A 21517-nucleotide genomic window follows, 5' to 3' on the forward strand; every position below is an offset into this window, starting at 1 on the left:
AGATTGTAGAGTTAATGAAGACCACAGGCGGCTCGTAGAGTTACTGAAGACCTCAGACAGATTGTAGAGTTGCTGAAGACCTTGGGCAGATTGCAGAGTTACTGGAGACCTCAGGCAGATTACAGAGTTACTGGAGACCTCAGGCAGATTACAGAGTTACTGAAGACCTCGGGCAGATTGCAGAGTTACTGAATACCTCGGACAGATTTTAGAGTTACTGAAGACCTCGGACAGATTGTAGAATTACTGAAGACCACAGGCGGCTTGTAGAGTTACTGAAGACCTCAGACAGATTGTAGAGTTGCTGAAGACCTTGGACAGATTGCAGAGGTACTGGAGACCTCAGGCAGATTACAGAGTTACTGGAGACCTCAGGCAGATTACAGAGTTACTGAAGACCTCGGGCAGATTGCAGAATTACTGAATACCTTGGACAGATTTTAAAGTTACTGAAGACCTCGGACAGATTGTAGAGTTACTGAAGACCACAGGCAGCTTGTAGAGTTACTGAAGACCTCAGAGAGATTGTAGAGTTACTGAAGACCTCAGAGAGATTGTAGAGTTACTGAAGACCTAGGACAGATTGTGGAGTTACTGAAGACCTCGGGGAGTTTGCAGAGTTACTTAAGTCCTCGGGCAGATTGCAGAGTTACTGAAGACCTCGGACAGATTGTAGAGTTACTGAAGACCACAGGCAGCTTGTAGAGTTACTGAAGACCTCAGACAGATTGTAGAGTTACTGAAGACCACAGGCAGCTTGTAGAGTTACTGAAGACCTCAGACAGATTGTAGAGTTACTGAAGACCACAGGCAGCTTGTAGAGTTACTGAAGACCTCAGACAGATTGTAGCGTTACTGAAGACCTCAGGGAGTTTGCAGAGTTATTTAAGTCCTCAGGCAGATTGCAGAGTTACTGAAGACCTTGAGCAGATTGAAGAAATACTGAAGACCTCGGAGAGATTGTAGAGTTACTGAAGACCTCGGGCAGATTTCAAAATTACTGAAGGCCTCGGGCAGATTGCAGAGTTACAGATTGTATTGTTCCTGAACACCTCGGGCAGATTGTAGAGTTACTGAAGACCTCGGGCAGATTGCAGAGTTACTGAAGACCCTGGGCAGATTGCAGAGTTACTGAAGACCTCGGACAAATTGTAGAGCTACTGAAGACCTCGGGCAGATTTCAAAATTACTGAAGGCCTCGGGCAGATTGCAGAGTTACAGATTGTATAGTTACTGAACACCTCGGGCAGATTGTAGAGTTACTGAAGACCTCGGGCAGATTGCAGAGTTACTGAAGACCCTGGGCAGATTGCAGAGTTACTGAAGACCTCGGACAAATTGTAGAGCTACTGAAGACCTCGGGCAGATTTCAAAATTACTGAAGGCCTCGGGCAGATTGCAGAGTTACAGATTGTATAGTTACTGAACACCTCGGGCAGATTGTAGAGTTACTGAAGACATCGGGCAGATTATAGAGTTGCAGAAGACCTCAGACAGACTGTAGAGTTACTGAAGACCTCAGGCAGATAGGAGAGTTACTGAAGACCGCAGGCAGATTGTAGAGTTACTGAAGACCTCGGACAGACTGTAGAGTTACTGAACACCTCTGGCAGATTGCAGAGTTACTGAAGACCTCGGGCAGATTGCATAGTTATTGAAGACCTCGGGCAGATTACAGAGTTACTGAAGACCTCGGACAGATTGTAGTGTTACTGAAGATCTTGGGCAGATTGTAGAGTTTCTGAAGACCGCAGCCAGCTTCTATAGTTACTGAAGATTTTGGACAGATTATAGAGTCACTGAAGACCTCGGACAGATTACAGAGTTACTGAAGATGTCTGGCAAATTACAGAGTAACTGAAGACCTTGGACAGATTGCATAGTTACTGGAGACCTTGGGCAGATTGCAGAGCTACTGAAGACCATGGGCAGATTGCAGAGATACTGAAGATCTCAGGCAGATTACAGAGTTACTGAAGACCTCGGGCAGATTGCAGAGTTACTGAAGACCTCGGAGAGATTGTAGAGTTGCTGATAACCACAGGCAGCTTGTAGCGCTACTGAAGACCCCAGATAGCTTTTAGAGTTACTGAAGACCTCTGACAGATTGCAGAATTACTGAAGAGCTCAGGCAGATTTTAGAGTTACTGAAGAACTGGACAGATTAAAGAGTTACTGAAGATCTCGGACAGATTTTAGAGTTACTGAAGACTGCAGCCAGCTGATAGAGTTACTAAAGACCTCGGACACATTGTAGAGTTACTGAAGACCAGGGGCAGATTGTAGAGTTACTGAAGACCAGGGGCAGATTGTAGAGTTACTGAAGACCACAGGCAGCTTGTAGAGTTACTGAAGACCTCGGGCAGATTGCAGAGTTACTGAATACCTCGGACAGATTTTAGAGTTACTGAAGACCTCGGACAGATTGTAGAGTTACTGAAGACCACAGGCGGCTTGTAGAGTTACTGAAGACCACAGGCAGCTTGTAGAGTTACTGAAGACCTCAGAGAGATTGTAGAGTTCCTGAAGACCTAGGACAGATTGTGGAGTTACTGAAGACCTCGGGGAGTTTGCAAAGTTACTTAAGTCCTCGGGCAGATTGCAGAGTTACTGAAGACCTCGGACAGATTGTAGAGTTACTGAAGACCACAGGCAGCTTGTAGAGTTACTGAAGACCTCAGACAGATTGTAGAGTTACTGAAGACCACAGGCAGCTTGTAGAGTTACTGAAGACCTCATACAGATTGTAGCGTTACTGAAGACCTCAGGGAGTTTGCAGAGTTATTTAAGTCCTCAGGCACATTGCAGAGTTACTGAAGACCTTGAGCAGATTGAAGAAATACTGAAGACCTCGGAGAGATTGTAGAGTTACTGAAGACCTCAGGGAGACTGCAGAGTTACTTAAGTCCTCAGGCAGATGCAAAGTGTTACTGAAGACCTCGGACAGATTGTAGAGTTATTGAAGACCACAGGCAGCTTGCAGAGTTACTGAAGACCTCGGACAGCTTGTAGAGTTACTGAAGACCTCAGACAGATTGTAGAGTTGCTGAAGACCTTGGGCAGATTGTAGAGTTGCTGAAGACCTTGGGCAGATTACATAGTTACTGGAGACCTCAGGCAGATTACATAGTTACTGGAGACCTCAGGCAGATTACAGAGTTACTGAAGACCTCGGGCAGATTGCAGAGTTACTGAAGACCTCGGACAGATTGTAGAGTTACTGAAGACCACAGGCGGCTTGTAGAGTTACTGAAGACCTCAGACAGATTGTAGAGTTGCTGAAGACCTTGGGCAGATTGCAGAGTTACTGGAGACCTCAGGCAGATTACAGAGTTACTGGAGACCTCAGGCAGATTACAGAGTTACTGAAGATCTCGGGCAGATTGCAGAGTTAGTGAATACCTCGGACAGATTTTAGAGTTACTGAAGACCTCGGGGAGATTGCAGAGTTACTTAAGTCCTCGGGCAGATTGCAGAGTTACTGAAGACCTCGGACCGATTGTAGAGTTACTGAAGACCAAAGGCAGCTTGTAGAGTTACTGAAGACCTCAGACAGATTGTAGAGTTACTGAAGACCTAGGACAGATTGTGGAGTTACTGAAGACCTCGGGGAGTTTGCAGAGTTACTTAAGTCCTCGGGCAGATTGCAGAGTTACTGAAGACCTCGGACAGATTGTAGAGTTACTGAAGACCACAGGCAGCTTGTAGAGTTACTGAAGACCTCAGACAGATTGTAGAGTTACTGAAGACCACAGGCAGCTTGTAGAGTTACTGAAGACCTCAGACAGATTGTAGCGTTACTGAAGACCTCAGGGAGTTTGCAGAGTTATTTAAGTCCTCAGGCAGATTGCAGAGTTACTGAAGACCTTGAGCAGATTGAAGAAATACTGAAGACCTCGGAGAGATTGTAGAGTTACTGAAGACCTCAGGGAGACTGCAGAGTTACTTAAGTCCTCAGGCAGATGCAAAGTGTTACTGAAGACCTCGGACAGATTGTAGAGTTATTGAAGACCACAGGCAGCTTGTAGAGTTACTGAAGACCTCGGACAGATTGTAGAGTTAATGAAGACCACACGCAGCTTGTAGAGTTACTGAAGACCTCAGACAGATTGTAGAGTTGCTGAAGACCTTGGTCAGATTGCAGAGTAACTGGAAACCTCAGGCAGATTACATAGTTACTGGAGACCTCAGGCAGATTACAGAGTTACTGAAGACCTCGGGCAGATTGCAGAGTTACTGAATACCTCGGACAGATTTTAGAGTTACTGAAGACCTCGGACAGATTGCAGAGTTACTGAAGACCACAGGCGGCTTGTAGAGTTACTGAAGACCTCAGACAGATTGTAGAGTTGCTGAAGACCTTGGACAGATTGCAGAGTTACTGGAGACCTCAGGCAGATTACAGAGTTACTGGAGACCTCAGGCAGATTACAGAATTACTGAAGACCTCGGGCAGATTGCAGAGTTACTGAATACCTCTGACAGATTTTAGAGTTACTGAAGACGTCGGGGAGATTGCAGAGTTACTTAAGTCCTCGGGAAGATTGCAGAGTTACTGAAGACCACAGGCAGCTTGTAGAGTTACTGAAGACCTCAGACTTATTGTAGAGTCAGTGAAGACCTCGGGCAGATTACAGAGTTACTGCAGACCTCAAACAGATTACAGAGTTACTGAAGACCTCGGACAGATTGTAGAGTTACTGAAGACCTTGGGGAGATTGCAGAGTTACTGCAGACCACAGGCAACTTGTAGAGTTACTGAAGACCTCAGACAGATTGTAGAGTTACTGAAGACCACAGGCAGCTTGTAGAGTTACTGAAGACCTCAGACAGATTGTAGCGTTACTGAAGACCTCAGGGAGTTTGCAGAGTTATTTAAGTCCTCAGGCAGATTGCAGAGTTACTGAAGACCTTGGGCAGATTGAAGAAATACTGAAGACCTCGGAGAGATTGTAGAGTTACTGAAGACCTCAGGGAGACTGCAGAGTTACTTAAGTCCTCAGGCAGATGCAAAGTGTTACTGAAGACCTCGGACAGATTGTAGAGTTATTGAAGACCACAGGCAGCTTGTAGAGTTACTGAAGACCTCGGACAGATTGTAGAGTTAATGAAGACCACAGGCGGCTTGTAGAGTTACTGAAGACCTCAGACAGATTGTAGAGTTGCTGAAGACCTTGGGCAGATTGCAGAGTTACTGGAGACCTCAGGCAGATTACAGAGTTACTGGAGACCTCAGGCAGATTACAGAGTTACTGAAGACCTCGGGCATATTGCAAAGTTACTGAATACCTCGGACAGATTTTAGAGTTACCGAAGACCTCGGACAGATTGTAGAGTTACTGAAGACCACAGGCGGCTTGTAGAGTTACTGAAGACCTCAGACAGATTGTAGAGTTGCTGAAGACCTTGGGCAGATTGCAGAGTTACTGGAGACCTCAGGCAGACTGCAGAGTTACTGAATACCTCGGACAGATTTTAGAGTTACTGAAGACCTCGGACAGATTGTAGAGTTACTGAAGACCACAGGCAGCTTGTAGAGTTACTGAAGACCTCAGACAGATTGTATAGTTACTGAAGACCTAGGACAGATTGTGGAGTTACTGAAAACCTCAGGGAGTTTGCAGAGTTGCTTAAGTCCTCGCGCAGATTGCAGAGTTACTGAAGACCTCGGACAGATTGTAGAGTTACTGAAGACCACGGACAGATTGTAGAGTTACTGAAGACCACAGGCAGCTTGTAGAGTTATTGAAGACCTCAGACAGATTGTAGAGTTACTGAAGACCTAGGACAGATTGTGGAGTTACTGAAGACCTCGGGGAGTTTGCAGAGTTACTTAAGTCCTCGGGCAGATTGCAGAGTTACTGAAGACTTCAGACAGATTGTAGAGTTACTGAAGACCTCGGGGAGATTGCAGAGCTACTTAAGTCCTCAGGCAAATTGCAGAGTTACTGAAGACCTTGGGCAGATTACAGAGTTACTGGAGACCTCAGGCAGATTACAGAGTTACTGAAGACCTCGGGGAGATTGTAGAGTTACTGAATACCTCGGACAGATTGTAGAGTTACTGAAGGCCACAGGCAGCTTGTTGAGTTACTGAAGACCTCAAACAGATTGTTGAGATACTGAAGACCTAGGACAGATTGTGGAGTTTCTGAAGACCTCGGGGAGTTTGCAGAGTTACTTAAGTCCTCGGGCAGACTGCAGAGTTACTGAAGACCTCGGACAGATTGTAGAGTTACTGAAGACCTCGGGGAGATTGCAGAGCTACTTAAGTCCTCAGGCAGATTGCAGAGTTACTGAAGACCTCAGACAGATTGTAGAGTTACTGAAGACCACAGGCAGCTTGTAGAGTTACTGAAGACCTCAGACAGATTGTAGAGTTACTTGAAGACCTCTGACTTATTGTAGAGTTAGTGAAGACCTCGGGCAGATTACAGAGTTACTGCAGACCTCAGACAGATTGCAGAGTTACTGAAGACCTCGGACAGATTGTAGAGTTACTGAAGACCTTGGGGAGATTGCAGAGTTACTTAAGTCCTCGGGCAGATTGCAGAGTTACTGAAGACTTCGGACAGATTGTAGAGTTACTGAAGACCTCGGGGAGATTGCAGAGCTACTTAAGTCCTCAGGCAGATTGCAGAGTTACTGAAGACCTCAGACAGATTGCAGAGTTACTGAAGACCTCGGACAGATTGTAGAGTTACTGAAGACCTCAGACAGATTGTAGAGTTACTGAAGACCTCAGACTTATTGTAGAGTTAGTGAAGACCTCGGGCAGATTACAGAGTTACTGCAGACCTCAGACAGATTACAGAGTTACTGAAGACCTCGGACAGATTGTAGAGTTACTGAAGACCTTGGGGAGATTGCAGAGTTACTGCAGACCACAGGCAACTTGTAGAGTTACTGAAGACCTCAGACAGATTGTATAGTTACTGAAGACCTAGGACAGATTGTGGAGTTACTGAAGACCTCAGGGAGTTTGCAGAGTTGCTTAAGTCCTCGGGCAGATTGCAGAGTTACTGAAGACCTCGGACAGATTGTAGAGTTACTGAAGACCTCAGACAGATTGTAGAGTTACTTGAAGACCTCTGACTTATTGTAGAGTTAGTGAAGACCTCGGGCAGATTACAGAGTTACTGCAGACCTCAGACAGATTGCAGAGTTACTGAAGACCTCGGACAGATTGTAGAGTTACTGAAGACCTTGGGGAGATTGCAGAGTTACTTAAGTCCTCGGGCAGATTGCAGAGTTACTGAAGACTTCGGACAGATTGTAGAGTTACTGAAGACCTCGGGGAGATTGCAGAGCTACTTAAGTCCTCAGGCAGATTGCAGAGTTACTGAAGACCTCAGACAGATTGCAGAGTTACTGAAGACCTCGGACAGATTGTAGAGTTACTGAAGACCTCAGACAGATTGTAGAGTTACTGAAGACCTCAGACTTATTGTAGAGTTAGTGAAGACCTCGGGCAGATTACAGAGTTACTGCAGACCTCAGACAGATTACAGAGTTACTGAAGACCTCGGACAGATTGTAGAGTTACTGAAGACCTTGGGGAGATTGCAGAGTTACTGCAGACCACAGGCAACTTGTAGAGTTACTGAAGACCTCAGACAGATTGTAGAGTTACTGAAGACCTCTGCCAGATTGTAGAGTTACTGAAGACCTAGGACAGATTGTGGAGTTACTGAAGACCTCAGGGAGTTTGCAGAGTTGCTTAAGTCCTCGGGCAGATTGCAGAGTTACTGAAGACCTCGGACAGATTGTAGAGTTACTGAAGACCTCGGATAGATTGTAGAGTTACTGAAGACCACAGGCAGCTTGTAGAGTTACTGAAGACCTCAGACAGATTGTAGAGTTACTGAAGACCTAGGACAGATTGTGGAGTTACTGAAGACCTCGGGGAGTTTGCAGAGTTACTTAAGTCCTCGGGCAGATTGCAGAGTTACTGAAGACTTCAGACAGATTGTAGAGTTACTGAAGACCTCGGGGAGATTGCAGAGCTACTTAAGTCCTCAGGCAGATTGCAGAGTTACTGAAGACCTCAGACAGATTGTAGAGTTACTGAAGACCACAGGCAGCTTGTAGAGTTACTGAAGACCTCAGACAGATTGTAGAGTTACTTGAAGACCTCGGACTTATTGTAGAGTTAGTGAAGACCTCGGGCAGATTACAGAGTTACTGCAGACCTCAGACAGATTGCAGAGTTACTGAAGACCTCGGACAGATTGTAGAGTTACTGAAGACCTTGGGGAGATTGCAGAGTTACTTAAGTCCTCGGGCAGATTGCAGAGTTACTGAAGACCTCGGACAGATTGTAGAGTTACTGAAGACCTTGGGGAGATTGCAGAGTTACTTAAGTCCTCGGGCAGATTGCAGAGTTACTGAAGACTTCGGACAGATTGTAGAGTTACTGAAGACCTCTGACAGATTGCAGAATTACTGAAGAGCTCAGGCAGATTTTAGAGTTACTGAAGAACTGGACAGATTAAAGAGTTACTGAAGATCTCGGACAGATTTTAGAGTTACTGAAGACTGCAGCCAGCTGATAGAGTTACTAAAGACCTCGGACACATTGTAGAGTTACTGAAGACCAGGGGCAGATTGTAGAGTTACTGAAGACCAGGGGCAGATTGTAGAGTTACTGAAGACCACAGGCAGCTTGTAGAGTTACTGAAGACCTCGGGCAGATTGCAGAGTTACTGAATACCTCGGACAGATTTTAGAGTTACTGAAGACCTCGGACAGATTGTAGAGTTACTGAAGACCACAGGCGGCTTGTAGAGTTACTGAAGACCACAGGCAGCTTGTAGAGTTACTGAAGACCTCAGAGAGATTGTAGAGTTCCTGAAGACCTAGGACAGATTGTGGAGTTACTGAAGACCTCGGGGAGTTTGCAAAGTTACTTAAGTCCTCGGGCAGATTGCAGAGTTACTGAAGACCTCGGACAGATTGTAGAGTTACTGAAGACCACAGGCGGCTTGTAGAGTTACTGAAGACCTCAGACAGATTGTAGAGTTGCTGAAGACCTTGGGCAGATTGCAGAGTTACTGGAGACCTCAGGCAGATTACAGAGTTACTGGAGACCTCAGGCAGATTACAGAGTTACTGAAGATCTCGGGCAGATTGCAGAGTTAGTGAATACCTCGGACAGATTTTAGAGTTACTGAAGACCTCGGGGAGATTGCAGAGTTACTTAAGTCCTCGGGCAGATTGCAGAGTTACTGAAGACCTCGGACAGATTGTAGAGTTACTGAAGACCAAAGGCAGCTTGTAGAGTTACTGAAGACCTCAGACAGATTGTAGAGTTACTGAAGACCTAGGACAGATTGTGGAGTTACTGAAGACCTCGGGGAGTTTGCAGAGTTACTTAAGTCCTCGGGCAGATTGCAGAGTTACTGAAGACCTCGGACAGATTGTAGAGTTACTGAAGACCACAGGCAGCTTGTAGAGTTACTGAAGACCTCAGACAGATTGTAGAGTTACTGAAGACCACAGGCAGCTTGTAGAGTTACTGAAGACCTCAGACAGATTGTAGCGTTACTGAAGACCTCAGGGAGTTTGCAGAGTTATTTAAGTCCTCAGGCAGATTGCAGAGTTACTGAAGACCTTGAGCAGATTGAAGAAATACTGAAGACCTCGGAGAGATTGTAGAGTTACTGAAGACCTCAGGGAGACTGCAGAGTTACTTAAGTCCTCAGGCAGATGCAAAGTGTTACTGAAGACCTCGGACAGATTGTAGAGTTATTGAAGACCACAGGCAGCTTGTAGAGTTACTGAAGACCTCGGACAGATTGTAGAGTTAATGAAGACCACACGCAGCTTGTAGAGTTACTGAAGACCTCAGACAGATTGTAGAGTTGCTGAAGACCTTGGTCAGATTGCAGAGTAACTGGAAACCTCAGGCAGATTACATAGTTACTGGAGACCTCAGGCAGATTACAGAGTTACTGAAGACCTCGGGCAGATTGCAGAGTTACTGAATACCTCGGACAGATTTTAGAGTTACTGAAGACCTCGGACAGATTGCAGAGTTACTGAAGACCACAGGCGGCTTGTAGAGTTACTGAAGACCTCAGACAGATTGTAGAGTTGCTGAAGACCTTGGACAGATTGCAGAGTTACTGGAGACCTCAGGCAGATTACAGAGTTACTGGAGACCTCAGGCAGATTACAGAATTACTGAAGACCTCGGGCAGATTGCAGAGTTACTGAATACCTCTGACAGATTTTAGAGTTACTGAAGACGTCGGGGAGATTGCAGAGTTACTTAAGTCCTCAGGCAAATTGCAGAGTTACTGAAGACCTTGGGCAGATTACAGAGTTACTGAAAACCTCGGGGAGATTGTAGAGTTACTGAATACCTCGGACAGATTGTAGAGTTACTGAAGGCCACAGGCAGATTGTTGAGTTACTGAAGACCTCAAACAGATTGTTGAGTTACTGAAGACCTAGGACAGATTGTGGAGTTTCTGAAGACCTCGGGGAGTTTGCAGAGTTACTTAAGTCCTCGGGCAGACTGCAGAGTTACTGAAGACCTCGGACAGATTGTAGAGTTACTGAAGACCTCGGGGAGATTGCAGAGCTACTTAAGTCCTCAGGCAGATTGCAGAGTTACTGAAGACCACAGGCAGCTTGTAGAGTTACTGAAGACCTCAGACAGATTGTAGAGTTACTTGAAGACCTCGGACTTATTGTAGAGTTAGTGAAGACCTCGGGCAGATTACAGAGTTACTGCAGACCTCAGACAGATTGCAGAGTTACTGAAGACCTCAGACAGATTGTAGAGTTACTGAAGACCTTGGGGAGATTGCAGAGTTACTTAAGTCCTCGGGCAGATTGCAGAGTTACTGAAGACTTCGGACAGATTGTAGAGTTACTGAAGACCTCGGGGAGATTGCAGAGCTACTTAAGTCCTCAGGCAGATTGCAGAGTTACTGAAGACCTCAGACAGATTGCAGAGTTACTGAAGACCTCGGACAGATTGTAGAGTTACTGAAGACCTCGGGCAGATTACAGAGTTACTGCAGACCTCAGACAGATTACAGAGTTACTGAAGACCTCGGACAGATTGTAGAGTTACTGAAGACCTTGGGGAGATTGCAGAGTTACTGCAGACCACAGGCAACTTGTAGAGTTACTGAAGACCTCAGACAGATTGTAGAGTTACTGAAGACCTCTGCCAGATTGTAGAGTTACTGAAGACCTAGGACAGATTGTGGAGTTACTGAAGACCTCAGGGAGTTTGCAGAGTTGCTTAAGTCCTCGGGCAGATTGCAGAGTTACTGAAGACCTCGGACAGATTGTAGAGTTACTGAAGACCTCGGACAGATTGTAGAGTTACTGAAGACCACAGGCAGCTTGTAGAGTTACTGAAGACCTCAGACAGATTGTAGAGTTACTGAAGACCTAGGACAGATTGTGGAGTTACTGAAGACCTCGGGGAGTTTGCAGAGTTACTTAAGTCCTCGGGCAGATTGCAGAGTTACTGAAGACTTCAGACAGATTGTAGAGTTACTGAAGACCTCAGACAGATTGTAGAGTTACTTGAAGACCTCGGACTTATTGTAGAGTTAGTGAAGACCTCGGGCAGATTACAGAGTTACTGCAGACCTCAGACAGATTGCAGAGTTACTGAAGACCTCGGACAGATTGTAGAGTTACTGAAGACCTTGGGGAGATTGCAGAGTTACTTAAGTCCTCGGGCAGATTGCAGAGTTACTGAAGACTTCGGACAGATTGTAGAGTTACTGAAGACCTCTGACAGATTGCAGAATTACTGAAGAGCTCAGGCAGATTTTAGAGTTACTGAAGAACTGGACAGATTAAAGAGTTACTGAAGATCTCGGACAGATTTTAGAGTTACTGAAGACTGCAGCCAGCTGATAGAGTTACTAAAGACCTCGGACACATTGTAGAGTTACTGAAGACCAGGGGCAGATTGTAGAGTTACTGAAGACCAGGGGCAGATTGTAGAGTTACTGAAGACCACAGGCAGCTTGTAGAGTTACTGAAGACCTCGGGCAGATTGCAGAGTTACTGAATACCTCGGACAGATTTTAGAGTTACTGAAGACTTCGGACAGATTGTAGAGTTACTGAAGACCACAGGCGGCTTGTAGAGTTACTGAAGACCACAGGCAGCTTGTAGAGTTACTGAAGACCTCAGAGAGATTGTAGAGTTCCTGAAGACCTAGGACAGATTGTGGAGTTACTGAAGACCTTGGGGAGTTTGCAAAGTTACTTAAGTCCTCGGGCAGATTGCAGAGTTACTGAAGACCTCGGACAGATTGTAGAGTTACTGAAGACCACAGGCAGCTTGTAGAGTTACTGAAGACCTCAGACAGATTGTAGAGTTACTGAAGACCACAGGCAGCTTGTAGAGTTACTGAAGACCTCATACAGATTGTAGCGTTACTGAAGACCTCAGGGAGTTTGCAGAGTTATTTAAGTCCTCAGGCACATTGCAGAATTACTGAAGACCTTGAGCAGATTGAAGAAATACTGAAGACCTCGGAGAGATTGTAGAGTTACTGAAGACCTCAGGGAGACTGCAGAGTTACTTAAGTCCTCAGGCAGATGCAAAGTGTTACTGAAGACCTCGGACAGATTGTAGAGTTATTGAAGACCACAGGCAGCTTGTAGAGTTACTGAAGACCTCGGACAGCTTGTAGAGTTACTGAAGACCTCAGACAGATTGTAGAGTTGCTGAAGACCTTGGGCAGATTGTAGAGTTGCTGAAGACCTTGGGCAGATTACATAGTTACTGGAGACCTCAGGCAGATTACATAGTTACTGGAGACCTCAGGCAGATTACAGAGTTACTGAAGACCTCGGGCAGATTGCAGAGTTACTGAAGACCTCGGACAGATTGTAGAGTTACTGAAGACCACAGGCGGCTTGTAGAGTTACTGAAGACCTCAGACAGATTGTAGAGTTGCTGAAGACCTTGGGCAGATTGCAGAGTTACTGGAGACCTCAGGCAGATTACAGAGTTACTGGAGACCTCAGGCAGATTACAGAGTTACTGAAGATCTCGGGCAGATTGCAGAGTTAGTGAATACCTCGGACAGATTTTAGAGTTACTGAAGACCTCGGGGAGATTGCAGAGTTACTTAAGTCCTCGGGCAGATTGCAGAGTTACTGAAGACCTCGGACAGATTGTAGAGTTACTGAAGACCAAAGGCAGCTTGTAGAGTTACTGAAGACCTCAGACAGATTGTAGAGTTACTGAAGACCTAGGACAGATTGTGGAGTTACTGAAGACCTCGGGGAGTTTGCAGAGTTACTTAAGTCCTCGGGCAGATTGCAGAGTTACTGAAGACCTCGGACAGATTGTAGAGTTACTGAAGACCACAGGCAGCTTGTAGAGTTACTGAAGACCTCAGACAGATTGTAGAGTTACTGAAGACCACAGGCAGCTTGTAGAGTTACTGAAGACCTCAGACAGATTGTAGCGTTACTGAAGACCTCAGGGAGTTTGCAGAGTTATTTAAGTCCTCAGGCAGATTGCAGAGTTACTGAAGACCTTGAGCAGATTGAAGAAATACTGAAGACCTCGGAGAGATTGTAGAGTTACTGAAGACCTCAGGGAGACTGCAGAGTTACTTAAGTCCTCAGGCAGATGCAAAGTGTTACTGAAGACCTCGGACAGATTGTAGAGTTATTGAAGACCACAGGCAGCTTGTAGAGTTACTGAAGACCTCGGACAGATTGTAGAGTTAATGAAGACCACACGCAGCTTGTAGAGTTACTGAAGACCTCAGACAGATTGTAGAGTTGCTGAAGACCTTGGTCAGATTGCAGAGTAACTGGAAACCTCAGGCAGATTACATAGTTACTGGAGACCTCAGGCAGATTACAGAGTTACTGAAGACCTCGGGCAGATTGCAGAGTTACTGAATACCTCGGACAGATTTTAGAGTTACTGAAGACCTCGGACAGATTGCAGAGTTACTGAAGACCACAGGCGGCTTGTAGAGTTACTGAAGACCTCAGACAGATTGTAGAGTTGCTGAAGACCTTGGACAGATTGCAGAGTTACTGGAGACCTCAGGCAGATTACAGAGTTACTGGAGACCTCAGGCAGATTACAGAATTACTGAAGACCTCGGGCAGATTGCAGAGTTACTGAATACCTCTGACAGATTTTAGAGTTACTGAAGACGTCGGGGAGATTGCAGAGTTACTTAAGTCCTCGGGAAGATTGCAGAGTTACTGAAGACCACAGGCAGCTTGTAGAGTTACTGAAGACCTCAGACTTATTGTAGAGTTAGTGAAGACCTCGGGCAGATTACAGAGTTACTGCAGACCTCAAACAGATTACAGAGTTACTGAAGACCTCGGACAGATTGTAGAGTTACTGAAGACTTTGGGGAGATTGCAGAGTTACTGCAGACCACAGGCAACTTGTAGAGTTACTGAAGACCTCAGACAGATTGTAGAGTTACTGAAGACCACAGGCAGCTTGTAGAGTTACTGAAGACCTCAGACAGATTGTAGCGTTACTGAAGACCTCAGGGAGTTTGCAGAGTTATTTAAGTCCTCAGGCAGATTGCAGAGTTACTGAAGACCTTGGGCAGATTGAAGAAATACTGAAGACCTCGGAGAGATTGTAGAGTTACTGAAGACCTCAGGGAGACTGCAGAGTTACTTAAGTCCTCAGGCAGATGCAAAGTGTTACTGAAGACCTCGGACAGATTGTAGAGTTATTGAAGACCACAGGCAGCTTGTAGAGTTACTGAAGACCTCGGACAGATTGTAGAGTTAATGAAGACCACAGGCGGCTTGTAGAGTTACTGAAGACCTCAGACAGATTGTAGAGTTGCTGAAGACCTTGGGCAGATTGCAGAGTTACTGGAGACCTCAGGCAGATTACAGAGTTACTGGAGACCTCAGGCAGATTACAGAGTTACTGAAGACCTCGGGCATATTGCAAAGTTACTGAATACCTCGGACAGATTTTAGAGTTACCGAAGACCTCGGACAGATTGTAGAGTTACTGAAGACCACAGGCGGCTTGTAGAGTTACTGAAGACCTCAGACAGATTGTAGAGTTGCTGAAGACCTTGGGCAGATTGCAGAGTTACTGGAGACCTCAGGCAGACTGCAGAGTTACTGAATACCTCGGACAGATTTTAGAGTTACTGAAGACCTCGGACAGATTGTAGAGTTACTGAAGACCACAGGCAGCTTGTAGAGTTACTGAAGACCTCAGACAGATTGTATAGTTACTGAAGACCTAGGACAGATTGTGGAGTTACTGAAGACCTCAGGGAGTTTGCAGAGTTGCTTAAGTCCTCGCGCAGATTGCAGAGTTACTGAAGACCTCGGACAGATTGTAGAGTTAGTGAAGACCTCGGACAGATTGTAGAGTTACTGAAGACCACAGGCAGCTTGTAGAGTTATTGAAGACCTCAGACAGATTGTAGAGTTACTGAAGACCTAGGACAGATTGTGGAGTTACTGAAGACCTCGGGGAGTTTGCAGAGTTACTTAAGTCCTCGGGCAGATTGCAGAGTTACTGAAGACTTCAGACAGATTGTAGAGTTACTGAAGACCTCGGGGAGATTGCAGAGCTACTTAAGTCCTCAGGCAAATTGCAGAGTTACTGAAGACCTTGGGCAGATTACAGAGTTACTGGAGACCTCAGGCAGATTACAGAGTTACTGAAGACCTCGGGGAGATTGTAGAGTTACTGAATACCTCGGACAGATTGTAGAGTTACTGAAGGCCACAGGCAGCTTGTTGAGTTACTGAAGACCTCAAACAGATTGTTGAGTTACTGAAGACCTAGGACAGATTGTGGAGTTTCTGAAGACCTCGGGGAGTTTGCAGAGTTACTTAAGTCCTCGGGCAGACTGCAGAGTTACTGAAGACCTCGGACAGATTGTAGAGTTACTGAAGACCTCGGGGAGATTGCAGAGCTACTTAAGTCCTCAGGCAGATTGCAGAGTTACTGAAGACCTCAGACAGATTGTAGAGTTACTGAAGACCACAGGCAGCTTGTAGAGTTACTGAAGACCTCAGACAGATTGTAGAGTTACTTGAAGACCTCTGACTTATTGTAGAGTTAGTGAAGACCTCGGGCAGATTACAGAGTTACTGCAGACCTCAGACAGATTGCAGAGTTACTGAAGACCTCGGACAGATTGTAGAGTTACTGAAGACCTTGGGGAGATTGCAGAGTTACTTAAGTCCTCGGGCAGATTGCAGAGTTACTGAAGACTTCGGACAGATTGTAGAGTTACTGAAGACCTCGGGGAGATTGCAGAGCTACTTAAGTCCTCAGGCAGATTGCAGAGTTACTGAAGACCTCAGACAGATTGCAGAGTTACTGAAGACCTCGGACAGATTGTAGAGTTACTGAAGACCTCAGACAGATTGTAGAGTTACTGAAGACCTCAGACTTATTGTAGAGTTAGTGAAGACCTCGGGCAGATTACAGAGTTACTGCAGACCTCAGACAGATTACAGAGTTACTGAAGACCTCGGACAGATTGTAGAGTTACTGAAGACCTTGGGGAGATTGCAGAGTTACTGCAGACCACAGGCAACTTGTAGAGTTACTGAAGACCTCAGACAGATTGTATAGTTACTGAAGACCTAGGACAGATTGTGGAGTTACTGAAGACCTCAGGGAGTTTGCAGAGTTGCTTAAGTCCTCGGGCAGATTGCAGAGTTACTGAAGACCTCGGACAGATTGTAGAGTTACTGAAGACCTCAGACAGATTGTAGAGTTACTTGAAGACCTTGGGGAGATTGCAGAGTTACTGCAGACCACAGGCAACTTGTAGAGTTACTGAAGACCTCAGACAGATTGTATAGTTACTGAAGACCTAGGACAGATTGTGGAGTTACTGAAGACCTCAGGGAGTTTGCAGAGTTGCTTAAGTCCTCGGGCAGATTGCAGAGTTACTGAAGACCTCGGACAGATTGTAGAGTTACTGAAGACCTCAGACAGATTGTAGAGTTACTGAAGACCTCAGACTTATTGTAGAGTTAGTGAAGACCTCGGGCAGATTACAGAGTTACTGCAGACCTCAGACAGATTACAGAGTTACTGAAGACCTCGGACAGATTGTAGAGTTACTGAAGACCTTGGGGAGATTGCAGAGTTACTGCAGACCACAGGCAACTTGTAGAGTTACTGAAGACCTCAGACAGATTGTAGAGTTACTGAAGACCTCTGCCAGATTGTAGAGTTACTGAAGACCTAGGACAGATTGTGGAGTTACTGAAGACCTCAGGGAGTTTGCAGAGTTGCTTAAGTCCTCGGGCAGAATGCAGAGTTACTGAAGACCTCGGACAGATTGTAGAGTTACTGAAGACCTCGGATAGATTGTAGAGTTACTGAAGACCACAGGCAGCTTGTAGAGTTACTGAAGACCTCAGACAGATTGTAGAGTTACTGAAGACCTAGGACAGATTGTGGAGTTACTGAAGACCTCGGGGAGTTTGCAGAGTTACTTAAGTCCTCGGGCAGATTGCAGAGTTACTGAAGACTTCAGACAGATTGTAGAGTTACTGAAGACCTCGGGGAGATTGCAGAGCTACTTAAGTCCTCAGGCAGTTTGCAGAGTTACTGAAGACCTCAGACAGATTGTAGAGTTACTGAAGACCACAGGCAGCTTGTAGAGTTACTGAAGACCTCAGACAGATTGTAGAGTTACTTGAAGACCTCGGACTTATTGTAGAGTTAGTGAAGACCTCAGACTTATTGTAGAGTTAGTGAAGACCTCGGGCAGATTACAGAGTTACTGCAGACCTCAGACAGATTACAGAGTTACTGAAGACCTCGGACAGATTGTAGAGTTACTGAAGACCTTGGGGAGATTGCAGAGTTACTGCAGACCACAGGCAACTTGTAGAGTTACTGAAGACCTCAGACAGATTGTAGAGTTACTGAAGACCTAGGACAGATTGTGGAGTTACTGAAGACCTCAGGGAGTTTGCAGAGTTGCTTAAGTCCTCGGGCAGATTGCAGAGTTACTGAAGACCTCGGACAGATTGTAGAGTTACTGAAGACCTCGGACAGATTGTAGAGTTACTGAAGACCACAGGCAGCTTGTAGAGTTACTGAAGACCTCAGACAGATTGTAGAGTTACTGAAGACCTAGGACAGATTGTGGAGTTACTGAAGACCTCGGGGAGTTTGCAGAGTTACTTAAGTCCTCGGGCAGATTGCAGAGTTACTGAAGACTTCAGACAGATTGTAGAGTTACTGAAGACCTCGGGGAGATTGCAGAGCTACTTAAGTCCTCAGGCAAATTGCAGAGTTACTGAAGACCTTGGGCAGATTACAGAGTTACTGAAGACCTCGGGGAGATTGTAGAGTTACTGAATACCTCGGACAGATTGTAGAGTTACTGAAGGCCACAGGCAGATTGTTGAGTTACTGAAGACCTCAAACAGATTGTTGAGTTACTGAAGACCTAGGACAGATTGTGGAGTTTCTGAAGACCTCGGGGAGTTTGCAGAGTTACTTAAGTCCTCGGGCAGACTGCAGAGTTACTGAAGACCTCGGACAGATTGTAGAGTTACTGAAGACCTCGGGGAGATTGCAGAGCTACTTAAGTCCTCAGGCAGATTGCAGAGTTACTGAAGACCACAGGCAGCTTGTAGAGTTACTGAAGACCTCAGACAGATTGTAGAGTTACTTGAAGACCTCGGACTTATTGTAGAGTTAGTGAAGACCTCGGGCAGATTACAGAGTTACTGCAGACCTCAGACAGATTGCAGAGTTACTGAAGACCTCAGACAGATTGTAGAGTTACTGAAGACCTTGGGGAGATTGCAGAGTTACTTAAGTCCTCGGGCAGATTGCAGAGTTACTGAAGTCTTCGGACAGATTGTAGAGTTACTGAAGACCTCGGGGAGATTGCAGAGCTACTTAAGTCCTCAGGCAGATTGCAGAGTTACTGAAGACCTCAGACAGATTGCAGAGTTACTGAAGACCTCGGACAGATTGTAGAGTTACTGAAGACCTCAGACAGATTGTAGAGTTACTGAAGACCTCAGACTTATTGTAGAGTTAGTGAAGACCTCGGGCAGATTACAGAGTTACTGCAGACCTCAGACAGATTACAGAGTTACTGAAGACCTCGGACAGATTGTAGAGTTACTGAAGACCTTGGACAGATTGTGGAGTTACTGAAGACCTCAGGGAGTTTGCAGAGTTGCTTAAGTCCTCGGGCAGATTGCAGAGTTACTGAAGACCTCGGACAGATTGTAGAGTTACTGAAGACCTCGGACAGATTGTAGAGTTACTGAAGACCACAGGCAGCTTGTAGAGTTACTGAAGACCTCAGACAGATTGTAGAGTTACTGAAGACCTAGGACAGATTGTGGAGTTACTGAAGACCTCGGGGAGTTTGCAGAGTTACTTAAGTCCTCAGGCAGATTGCAGAGTTACTGAAGACTTCAGACAGATTGTAGAGTTACTGAAGACCTCGGGGAGATTGCAGAGCTACTTAGGTCCTCAGGCAAATTGCAGAGTTACTGAAGACCTTGGGCAGATTACAGAGTTACTGGAGACCTCAGGCAGATTACAGAGTTACTGAAGACCTCGGGCAGATTGTAGAGTTACTGAATACCTCGGACAGATTGTAGAGTTACTGAAGGCCACAGGCAGCTTGTTGAGTTACTGAAGACCTCAAACAGATTGTAGAGTTACTGAAGACCTAGGACAGATTGTGGAGTTACTGAAGACCTTGGGGAGATTGTAGAGTTACTGAAGACCTCGGACAGATTGTAGAGTTACTGAAGACCACAGTCAGCTTGTAGAGTTACTGAAGACCTCAGACAGATTGTAGAGTTACTGAAGACCTAGGACAGATTGTGGAGTTACTGAAGACCTCGGGGAGTTTGCAGAGTTACTTAAGTCCTCGGGCAGATTGCAGAGTTACTGAAGACTTCAGACAGATTGCAGAGTTACTGAAGACCTCAGACAGATTGCAGAGTTACTGAAGACCTCGGACTTATTGTAGAGTTAGTGAAGACCTCGGGCAGATTACAGAGTTACTGCAGACCTCAGACAGATTGCAGAGTTACTGAAGACCTCGGACAGATTGTAGAGTTACTGAAGACCTTGGGGAGATTGCAGAGCTACTTAAGTCCTCAGGCAGATTGCAGAGTTACTGAAGACCTCAGACAGATTGCAGAGTTACTGAAGACCTCGGACAGATTGCAGAGTTACTGAAGACCTCGGACAGATTGTAGAGTTACTGAAGACCTTGGGGAGATTGCAGAGTTACTGCAGACCACAGGCAACTTGTAGAGTTACTGAAGACCTCAGACAGATTGTAGAGTTACTGAAGACCTCTGCCAGATTGTAGAGTTACTGAAGACCTAGGACAGATTGTGGAGTTACTGAAGACCTCAGGGAGTTTGCAGAGTTGCTTAAGTCCTCGGACAGATTGCAGAGTTACTGAAGACCTCGGAGAGATTGTAGAGTTACTGAAGACCTCGGACAGATTGTAGAGTTACTGAAGACCACAGGCAGCTTGTAGAGTTACTGAAGACCTCAGACAGATTGTAGAGTTACTGAAGACCTCGGACAGCTTGTAGAGTTACTGAAGACCTCAGACAGATTGTAGAGTTGCTGAAGACCTTGGGCAGATTGTAGAGTTGCTGAAGACCTTGGGCAGATTACATAGTTACTGGAGACCTTAGGCAGATTACTTAGTTACTGGAGACCTCAGGCAGATTACAGAGTTACTGAAGACCTCGGGCAGATTGCAGAGTTACTGAATACCTCGGACAGATTTTAGAGTTACTGAAGACCTCGGACAGATTGTAGAGTTACTGAAGACCACAGGCGGCTTGTAGAGTTACTGAAGACCTCAGACAGATTGTAGAGTTGCTGAAGACCTTGGGCAGATTGCAGAGTTACTGGAGACCTCAGGCAGATTACAGAGTTACTGGAGAACTCAGGCAGATTACAGAGTTACTGAAGATCTCGGGCAGATTGCAGAGTTAGTGAATACCTCGGACAGATTTTAGAGTTACTGAAGACCTCGGGGAGATTGCAGAGTTACTTAAGTCCTCGGGCAGATTGCAGAGTTACTGAAGACTTCGGACAGATTGTAGAGTTACTGAAGACCTCGGGGAGATTGCAGAGCTACTTAAGTCCTCAGGCAGATTGCAGTTACTGAAGACCTCAGACAGATTGCAGAGTTACTGAAGACCTCGGACAGATTGTAGAGTTACTGAAGACCTCAGACAGATTGTAGAGTTACTGAAGACCTCAGACTTATTGTAGAGTTAGTGAAGACCTCGGGCAGATTACAGAGTTACTGCAGACCTCAGACAGATTACAGAGTTACTGAAGACCTCGGACAGATTGTAGAGTTACTGAAGACCTTGGGGAGATTGCAGAGTTACTGCAGACCACAGGCAACTTGTAGAGTTACTGAAGACCTCAGACAGATTGTATAGTTACTGAAGACCTAGGACAGATTGTGGAGTTACTGAAGACCTCAGGGAGTTTGCAGAGTTGCTTAAGTCCTCGGGCA

The sequence above is a fragment of the Ranitomeya imitator genome, chromosome 5 (assembly GCF_032444005.1).
Source record: "Ranitomeya imitator isolate aRanImi1 chromosome 5, aRanImi1.pri, whole genome shotgun sequence".
NCBI lineage: Eukaryota > Metazoa > Chordata > Amphibia > Anura > Dendrobatidae > Ranitomeya > Ranitomeya imitator.